A 10887-nucleotide genomic window follows, 5' to 3' on the forward strand; every position below is an offset into this window, starting at 1 on the left:
GAACACGGAACAAAAAAAGAACTGTCTTAAAAATCTCCTTAAAAAATGACTATGTGTTTTCTTCTTAATCATTTAAAGTTAACATAGCATTTGAAAACAAAAATGGAGAATAAGACTGAACAAATTTTGAAGTATACAAAAATGTTAAGTTAAAAACAAGAGAGCAGAAATAAAATTAAAGGGTCAATTTGGAGAGATTTTGCATAGAACTGCACATATAGTGAGGGACAACAATAAATATGCAGCAAAATGAAAGAAATGAATCATTGGAATAAAGCACCTTTCCTAGTTTCCAAATAACGAAGACATAAGCAGACTAGAAGTACTTCATCATAACATTTTATAATATTGACAATAAATGAACCTTAACCTTCACCTTAAGTGAAACACAAACCTACTCATAATTTAAAGGACATCAATTTCAACTGCATTTACAAGCTTAAAGACCATGAAGTTAAGATGTATACATTCAAGATAATGGCCATTTCACTGTAATGTTAAAATAATACACTTTTAAATCATGTAGTATCTAGCAAATTAACTATCCCTGTACCCTTTTACTCATAAAATAAAAATAAATCTTAAATAAAATTATCTTATGATGGCTGGTGGTTACACTGATATTGGACATCTGTTTCTCATCTTCTAAGCATTTTATATTTTATTAGCTAAGAATTTTACATTTTATTATCTAATTTGTTGATGGAGCCGTTTAATTTCTTAGTATTTTAAATTTGACTTAAGTAGCACCAAGACAAGTATCACATTCTGCATAAAGACACAAACATGGAGATAATACATATTTTAGCTTTATCGTCCCTCTAGATGAAATCTGAACCGTGATAGTATTTGTTTGTAATTCTCAAGGAGAACAAGCTACAGTGCTCAACATTGTATTTCTACATCTAAATCTCCTGATCTGCTCTCTCTTAACCTGGAATATTGCAAAAATCAGATACACAACATATATAGTATGAATTTTGTAACACTGTAGGTTCCATGATCTGTTCCAGAAATCATCAGAGCATAAATTAAAAATGACAACTACACACTAAGTATTGAGAATAGTTTACTTACAGCAAATCCTTTCAGCTTTCAGTTTCCATGAAAGCTTTTCATTTTCAACAAATAGAGTATTTTTCTTTTATATTTTAACATGTCTTTCAATTTTTTTCTAGATTTTCTTATCTAACTAGAAAGTGATGAATTACTTATGGATTTTCCACTGGAATTAAGTAGAATATCTGTTATGGCACTATATAAAAGTTGACCTCAGATCAGGATACATATCTTCTGATTGCATGCACTTATACCAAGATGACCATATGATTATCATAACAACCTCTGTGATCTATGAGTCTTACAGCATCGAGAGAGGTTGCAGTTACTGATACTACACAGTGCCATAATTTTTGTATCCATTCATCTTCTGAAGGATATCTGGGTACTTTTCAGCTTCTGGCTATTATAAATAAGGCTGCTATGAACATGGTGGAGCATGTGTCCTTATGCTCACAAAAAGGGGCTATCATGACTGCTCTCTGAAAGATCCAATAAGCAGCTGAAAGAGTCAGATGTAGATATTTATGTCCAGTCAATGGACTGGAGTTAGTGTCCTATGAGGGTTGAATTAGAAAAAAGCTGGAAGAAGCTGAGGAGGAGGGAGACCGTATAAGATGGCTAGCAATCTCAACTAAACAGGATTCCTGAGATCTCTTAGACACTTTAGACCCCTTTCCTGTAACTGGATTGCTTTATCTAGCCTCAACTGGAGATTTGTCTAATCTTACCACAACTTGTAATCCCAAGGATGGTTGATATCCACAGGAGGCCTCCCTTTTTCTCAGATACGGTGGAGGGGTAGACAGGGATGAAGAGAAAGGGAGGAAGAGTGGACAGGGTTGAGGAGAGAGAAGGGGAGGAGGGGTGAATGAGGGAAAGGCAGCAACAATTAAAATCACTATAGTTTCCACAGGAAGCTGTGAGTATATCAACATTTATATCCAGCTAGGCATATCCAGAATGAACTCTGCATCCTACTACAGAGAAACTCCCTCACCCATATTCAGTGATACTCTATTCATAACATTTGGAAAATTGAAACGACCTAGGAGAATGTAAGAGATTAATGGATAATAAACTTAACACAGTTATAAAATGGAATATTGTTCTCATGTGGAAAAAAGAACTTCATAGGTAAATGAATGGAATTAAAAACACATGCTGATTGATTAACCTAGATCCCTAAAGCAACTGTGTTATGTTTTCTCTTATGTGTGGATGCTAGTTTTTAGGCCTTTGATGGTTATGCTATATATACTCCATGTAACTACAAAAATTAGGTATAGAATAAATGAATAAGAGAATAAGGTTCTACCATTAATCAAACCAATGCACTATCTTCTTAAAATATAAATATATATGAAAGAAATTTAAAGAGGCAATAAATAATGGGGAAACAGTGATCCAATTTGAGTTCACTTGTCACTAGTACCAGGAAGATGTTACATTTAATTAGTTATAACCAAGCTAATGCTCTAAGAGGAAAACCTTCAAGCTTAGGCTATTGCCAAGTCTCTTGGTTATCCTCCACAAACTGATGCTAAGACTTTATTTTTATAGATAGCACCTACAGACCATATGAACAATAACAATGATGTACCTGAATGATATGCTGTTGAGAAAGTAGTACAAATGTTATGAAAGAATACCTTTTTGTGATTTGTCTTAAGGTCTACTGTGTGTCCAACATTATATAATTAGGCACAAACCTGAGACTAGAAAGGCCATGGGACTAGAGAAAGCCAAACATTAATTTTTCTGTAAAGAAACATAAAAATAAAATGACTCCTAATGACACTGTATAATATCCATAGACCAGTGTTTTCCTCAGACATCATCAAAGATGCTTCTTTTTGCTTGGGATGATGTGTAAAAAATAAGGGGTATGAAAGGCTCACTCTTAAATGGGAAGTTTTTATCAAACACCTTCTTCCCACAGGGCTCAGGGAGATTTGTTGAAGATGAAAGATTGTGAGAGCCAGAGGTTATGGATAACATCAACATCTTCTATGTACAACAGGACTGATGCACATATAAACTCATGCAGACTGTGACAGAATATACCGGACCTGAACACAAATTCAAATCAAGCAGGTTATAATAAATGAGCATAGAAATTGAATATGAACTACCACAATTAAACAATAAATAATTTGCATTCCACATCCCTGCAAAGAAAAAAAAAAGTACTTGTTTTCTTCAAATTCATCTCACTGGATATAGAAACCTCATTTAATTGTAGGCTCTATGCCAAGAAGTATACAGCCAACACAAAATGATCTCAATTATGTTTTTAGGTGCTGTGTTTGTGTGTGTGTGTGTGTGTGTGTGTGTGTGAGAGAGAGAGAGAGAGAGAGAGAGAGAGAGAGAGAGAGAGGGAGGGAGGGAGGCAGAGAGAGAGAGGGAGGGGAGGGGGAAGGGAGGGAGGAAGGGAGAGAGAGAGTGAATTTTTCTTGAGCATTTTTAATTATTTTCCACTCATTTACTTAATTGATTTTGCTGGTTTTTCTAAAGAAATCTGTGGAAGTGAAGGTGGGGAAGATCTCAGATAAGATGGGGGATGTGAAACTATGATCAGGATATATTTTAAGCATTTTCAGAAAAAGGAAAACAAATGTGCAAGTGCTGACATCAAGGATGCCTGAACTCTGAACATACCTAGAAAATGCAAAACCCATTGTACATCACCTTGCATATGTAATTCGACATTTTCTTCCTGCATTACAAAAAAGATGAATAACTTTAGTATCAGTAATGAATCTAAATGTCAGTTTAATATCCCTTTCTTCATTCTTGCAAGGCTGTAAGTCAAACTCTGAGACTTGAGCATGCAATCTCATCATTCTAAAGACTGTGCTTTAGGCTCTTTTCAAAGTATTTTTTTAAACACAGAAGTCATTTGAACTTTTCTTCTGTGTCTTATCTAACCCACATGAATTTTTGAAGAAAATGATGATGATGATGATGATGAAGCCCTGTGGGTTTTCTGGGTCCCAGAAATGTCAAAGGACACCAAAATTAGAAATGATCATGCTAGCATATTTGGACATAGTACTACCTGAAGACCCAGTTATTCTACTTCTGGGCATATACCCCAGAGAAGCTCCAATATACAAAAAAGACACATGCACCACAATGTTCATAGCAGCCCTATTTATAATAGCCAGAAGCTGGAAAGAACCCAAATGTCCTTCAGTAGATGAACGGATACAAAAATTGTGGTACATTTACACAATGGAGTACTACTCAGCTATCAGAAACAATGACTTTATGGAATTCCTAAGAAAATGGATGCATCTAGAGATTATCATCCTGAGTGAGATAACCCAGTCACAAAAGAACAGACATAACATGCAGTCACTGATAATTGGATACTAACCCCAGAAAGCTCTGAACACCCCAGAAACAATTCACAGGCCATATGAAGCTCAAGTCCCTCTTAGGAAAAATAGTAAGTGTGTAGCACCCCCTCAGAGTGTGGTACACTTGTACCTTAAATCATTAATAATCCAAGAGCTAAAATAATAGCCTTGTGGCAATTTTTGGTATTCAAAGATCATTAGGCTTAATCTATACACACCAAGAAAACTGACTGTTTCCATGTTACATTCTGTCCTACATGTACTTTACGCTTATGGTGAATCCTATGGACATATCTATCACATCATTTATATATACTAGTCCTGTGCATATGTCCATAGGATTCACCATCCTGTAGCACTGATATTAGCTCAATCATAGTAATTTACTAAAACAATGCAATTCTAACTATATTTTGAATATTTATACTTAAACCTATAGAAAAGCTTAGGTCTAACACCTTGCCAATGAAAGTTCTCTTTGAAACAGAATGAAACCATTCGAGATATACCATAATTGATCAAACTGCAGAGCATAAGTGACCATGTGGTATCTAGTTTAATTGTGTAGTTTATATATGCATCTATAATGCAACTCCTATACCTAAGACTCAAAGAATACAGCAGATAATAGGCCAGAAAGATTTTAAGAGCCATAGGAACAAGAAGTTTGTTACAAAATCTTGTCTCCTAGAAAGTCCACTGCAAGAGGTCTCAACAACATGGCTGCCTAAACAAGACCAGAACAAGGATGACACCTATAGCTATGCTAATGTGGAAGAGAGCAATCACATGGAGCCCCAACCCTAGAAAAAGAACTAGAAACCACCTAGAAATGTTAAGAACAGAAAAAATAGTATTCAGCAGAGAAGAGACCACCAATTGATCTTCCATGGTCAGCACTGAAAAAATATACACACAACATCTATAATATGGAATGAGTAGGGCATAAACATGAGAAAGAAAAATGGTTAGTTGATCAAAGTGGTTAAGGAATGAAAGGGGAGAATTATAAAATAGTTTAATTTAAAAACATTTAAAAATTAAAATGAAGCTAAACTTGCTATTAATTTTATTTTCTATAGTGCCATATTCCTAATTCTTAACTTTTTTTCACCTATGAAAAGTAGGAATTAGATATAAGATTCCTACTATAGCTCCATCTAATGGATGTCCTGTGAAGGTGGCTATAATACATATTAGGATCAGAAAACAAATACTGTGCATATGTATCTATATTCTTACATATACAATGACAGTACTTTATGTGCATCCTTATAGTGAGAGAGGCTGTAGTTATTCATAGTAAAAAGTGACTAGTCTTCTGCATGCTGAGTGCCAGTTGGACAAACACCATTTGTTGAATAGGCTGTCCTTTTTTCACTGAATGTTTACAGCTCCTTTGTCAAAAATCAGGTGACCATATATCTGAGGGCTCATTTCTGGATTTTCTATTCTATTCCATTGATCCACGTGCCTGTTTCTGTACCAGTACCATGCAGTTTTTAGCACAATAGACCCTGTCTTATCTCCTTGTACAAAGCTCAAGTGCAAGTGGATCAAAGACCTCCACAAACCAGGTACACTGAAATTATTAGATGAGAAAATAGGGAAAACCTCACAACACATACGCATAGGAAAAATTTCCTGAACAGAACACCAATGGCTGGTGCTCTAAGGTCAAAGACTGACAAATGGGACTTAATGAGATTGCAAAGTTTCTGTAAGGCTAAGGACACTGTCAAGGAAACAAAAAGGCAGCCAACAGAGTGGGAAAAGATCTTTACCAACCACACATCAGATAGAGGCTTAATATCCAAGGTATACAAAGAACTCAAGAAGCTAGACACCAGAGAATCAAATAACCCTATTAAAAAATGGGGTACAGAGCTAAACAAAAAGTTCTCAATTGAGGAATATCGAATGGCTGAGAAGCATTTAAGGAAGCACTGGACACCATTAGCCATCAGGAAAATGCAAATAAAAACAACCCTGAGATTCCACCTCACACTAGTCAGACAGGCCAAGATCCAAAACTCAGATGACAACACATGCTGGCGAGGATGTGGGGAAAGAGGAACACTTCTCCACTGCTGGTATGGTTGTAAACTGGTACAGCCACTCTGGAAATGAGTCTGGCGGTTCCTCAGAAAAATGGACATAGTACTACATAAAGACCCAGTTATTCCACTTCTGGGCATTTACCTCAGAGATGCTCCAACTTACAACAAAGAAACATGCACCACAATGTTCATAGCAGCTCTATTTATAATAGCCAGAAGCTGGAAAAAACCCAGATGTCCTTCAGTAGATGAATGGATACAAAACTTGTGGTATATTTACACAATGGAGTTCTACTCAGCTATCAGAAACAATGACTTTATGAAATTCTTAAGAAAATGAATACATCTAGAGAATATCATCCTGAGTGAGATAACCCAGTCTCAAAAGAAGAGACATAATATGCAGTCACTGATAATTGGATACTAACCCCAGAAAGCTCTGAACACCCCAGAAATAACTCAATCTGTGTGAAGTTCAAGGAAAAGAAAAGAAAAAAAATCAATGTTTACTCCTTACTCACCAAGAAAACTTTTGACTAATTACAGTTTACATCCTGTTTTACATCTTCTTTATGCTCATTGTAACTTGTAAGATCTTAATGCACACTATGAAACCTTAAAAAAAGCCTTGTAGCCTGCGGGTCCTCCTGCAGCCTGCCTGCTGGGTAGGGTCGGCTTGGCCGCGCCATGGAGTCCTAAGACATCATCGCTAACCAGCCGGTGGTCATCGACAATGGTTCAGGGGTGATCAAGGCTGGCTTTGCAGAAGACCAGATTCCTAAGTACTGTTTCCCCAACTATGTCGGACGGCCAAAGCACATGTGGGTTATGGCTGGAGCCCTGGAGGGGGACCTATTCGTCGGACCGAAAGCAGAGGAGCATCGTGGACTGCTGACCATCCGATACCCCATGGAGCACGGTGTGGTCCGGGAATGGAATGACATGGAGCACATATGGCAGTATGTCTACTCTAAGGACCAGCTGCAGACCTTCTCCGAGGAGCATCCAGTTCTTCTAATGGAGGCAGGCCCCACTGATCCCCAGTAAGAACCGGGAGAAGGTGGCAGAGGTGTTCTTTGAAACCTTCAATGTTCCTGCACTGTTTATTTCCATGCAGGCTGTGCTCAGCCTGTACACAACAGGACGCACCACAGGAGTGGTTTTAGACTTAGGGGATGGGTTCACTCACGCTGTCCCCATCTATGAGGGCTTTGCCATGCCACACTCCACCATGTGGGTAGACATTGCGAGCCGGGACGTCTCTCGATATCTGAGGTTGCTGCTGCGCAAGGAAGGGGCTGACTTCCACACCTCAGCTGAATTTGAGGTTGTCTGGACCATCAAAGAGCGAGAGCTTGCTACCTGTCCATCATCCCACAAAAGGACGAGGCTCTGGATACTGAGAAGTTGTAGTACACCCTTCAGATGGCAGCGCCCTTGATGTGGGGCCTGCACGTTTCCGAGCTCCTGAGCTGCTCTTCCAGCCAGAGCTGGTGGGGGATGAGAGTGAGGGACTCCATGAAGTTCTGGCCTTCGCCATCCACAAGTCCGACATGGATTTCCGCCTGACGCTCTTCTCCAATATTGTGCCGTCACGTGGCTCAACACAAGAGTGTTTGGAGACAGGTTACTAAAGCTTTGGAGACAGGTTACTAAGTGAAGTAAAGAAGCTTGCCCCAAAAGACGTTAAAATCAAGATCTCTGCTCCTCAGGAACGGCTGTACTCTACATGGACCAGTGGGTCCATCCTCGCCTCACTGGACACCTTCAAGATGTGTGTATCCAAAAAGGAATATGAAGAAGATGGCTCCTGTGCCATTCATCGCAAAACCTTCTAATACCCAAGGAGGGTGGACATACTGGGAGAGAGGGAGGAAAGGGGAGCCAGAGCCCTTGACCCCTTTTGGTCTGGGTTCGTGTTCTAAGATTAGGGTCCCCTGCATGCCCTGACCCCGGAGCAGGTGGTGCAGACATGGTCACCTGTAGCCCTCCCCTCCCGCTGTGCTCAACATACACACACAGACACACAGAGTAATGTTTAGCTGCATGGATGGCAGTCCCAAGCTGGAGCATAGGAACCGAGGAACCCAACACTGAGTTGGTATGAGTGACCCTCTCAGCAGGGCCACGTTGGCCTGTGGTTCCTTGAAGCTCTAAGACCAGACTCATGTGCTCCAATTGCTCTGACAGGCCCCCAATGGGGCTAGACTCCCTGGATCTCTGGAGGAGGCTGAAGGGAGGGACTGCCAAGAGCTTCCTTCAGGGTGGTGAGGCTCATTGGTGTGTTTCATGCTGCCGCCTCTTTCTGGCCTGACAGGGCAAAAGCCTTCCATTCCCACTGGGGGAATCTAGTCAAGGATCAGAGCATCAGAGCCATGGCTGCCACACACAGCTTGTGGTTTGCCCCACTCCATTTCAAAGCCCTACAGTGATTTGCTACTCCCTCCTCTTTCCCTCAGTGTCCCGGACAGGAAGGGATTAATGGTCTCTATTTGCTGAGGGAAAGCCATTTAATCAGGACTCAGACTCAAAGGGTAGACATGTTCTCATCTCCCTCAAGAAAGGTCTTTATGGTGACCAGGGCCCTCTCCAGATCTGAACAGTAATTTAACAGTTGCCTGAAAAATCCTTGTTTTAATAAATCATTATAGTAATAATTATGGACCAGGACCAGTGTGTGTCTCTGATTCTTGTGGCTCTGTGCTTGTTTGCTCACCCCTCCCTGGGAGTGTTGAGAGAAAGGACACTGCAGAGCTCAGGAGCTCGAGGTAACAGGACAAGGGAGAACAGCCTTATCCCTTCCTGCTGAGGCCTGCCAGGCTGCTGTGTGTGCCTCACATAGCGTGTTGGGAGCACCCCCACAGGCCTGCCTTTACAACACAGTACCTTGTATATCATTTTCTAATTACTGGTGAAGCTTACAAAATACAGAATAACTTGGTCCATTTAAATTCAAATCACTGATACCATCATAGTACAGTTACCGTGTTAGGAAGTTTAAGAACCACTGTATTTGGAGTAAAGAAAACTGTCACGGAGGTTGTAAATGAAGGGTATGATAAGAGTTTATGACTTTAAACACCTTTTTCCTTCTCCCATTCATGCCCACATTCCAAGCTGATAGTTTTTCTATGGGGTTGCAAACTCCCTTTTTCTGTATGTTTCATTGTAGGATGATGTCATTATACAACAAAACAGGTCGACCCTATCATTGGATGAGAAGGGAAGGTAGGTGGGGAAAAGTCTAGATAAGTGAAAGAAGAGAAATGAGGGATTCAGGAGGAAGCAACATGGAAGCAGACATGAATGTTTCTGTTGGCCAATCTCTATATAAATAAGGTTATATTTTATAAGGGATGGAATTATACTGGATCATTTGACTTGTCTAGTAGGGCAAATTATAGTATACCAATTGGATCAGAGTATTTTAGTGTGTTCTTTGCTGGGACGACTTAATTGAGTTCAAAAGGTATAATGGTATAATGCACAAAGCCTGCCACAAAGTTAGCATGTGTGTAAGGCTTGGCAACAACACACCAAGGAGAAATAAGTGAAAAAAAACATGCTGGGACAGTTGTGGGCCACCCAGCACAGAAGCAGTTAGAGAGGGTGGAATGAATCACCTAAGAAGGAAGCTAAGTGGAGAGGGCAGCTTGTGGAGCGTGTGATAGTGTCCAGGTGTGCTCAGCTCCTTACTCATGTGGCATCTGCAGAGTGAGACAGTGATGCCAATAACAACAGAAACTTTTAATATTTACTGCAACATTTTATTATTTCAAGATACAAGTTAAAGAAGAAATTTTTATCTGAGGTATGTTATGTCCTGGAACAAAACAGGAAAACAAGAGGACAGAAACTCATGTAAAATTTGTAGAGATATATGGTCACAGCCTTCAGAAGTGGCAAGAGAAGGTAGGTATACTATTGGAATAAACAAATTGTTTTGTACAATAGCACCTGCCAAATGTTACATTAATATCTCATTATTAACATGTATTTTAATTATATTCACTAAATATAATGTTGAAGATGAAATGTATAATTCACTTGTACCATATAGGCAGGAGTTTTATTGAGGCCTCATTCACTCTTCTTGCTAATAGGTTTTCAGTCCCTTTTGGACATTCATCAACTAAGTTGTCACAAGATATTTGGAACACACCAAGCAGGTTTATATAACCCCATAATTAAACTGTATATATGAACTCACTACAGTTGATTAATTCAATAGGGCCTGAAACCATTCATTGGTTTTATTTCTAACATTTATAATCATGATTCCTGGTGAGATTGGAATGCAATATTCTGTTCTTTTGTTTGGACAATTTGGGCAATGTGCAAGCTAGAAGAAATAATAATAACCTCTGCCACATTGAAACTTAAAAAAAGGAAAAGGAAAATTT

General features: G+C 39.3%; 1 pseudogene across 1 annotated transcript; it reads left to right on the forward strand.

Moving 5' to 3' along the window:
- Positions 1-7190: 7190 nt before the first annotated feature.
- LOC308414633 (beta-centractin-like) lies at positions 7191-8322 on the forward strand (annotated as a pseudogene). The gene has a single exon. The product of its transcript is annotated as a beta-centractin-like (transcript).
- The last annotated feature ends 2565 nt before the right edge of the window (positions 8323-10887 follow it).

Source organism: Micromys minutus (assembly GCF_963924665.1).
Source record: "Micromys minutus genome assembly, chromosome: X".
In the NCBI taxonomy this organism is placed as follows: Eukaryota; Metazoa; Chordata; class Mammalia; order Rodentia; family Muridae; genus Micromys; species Micromys minutus.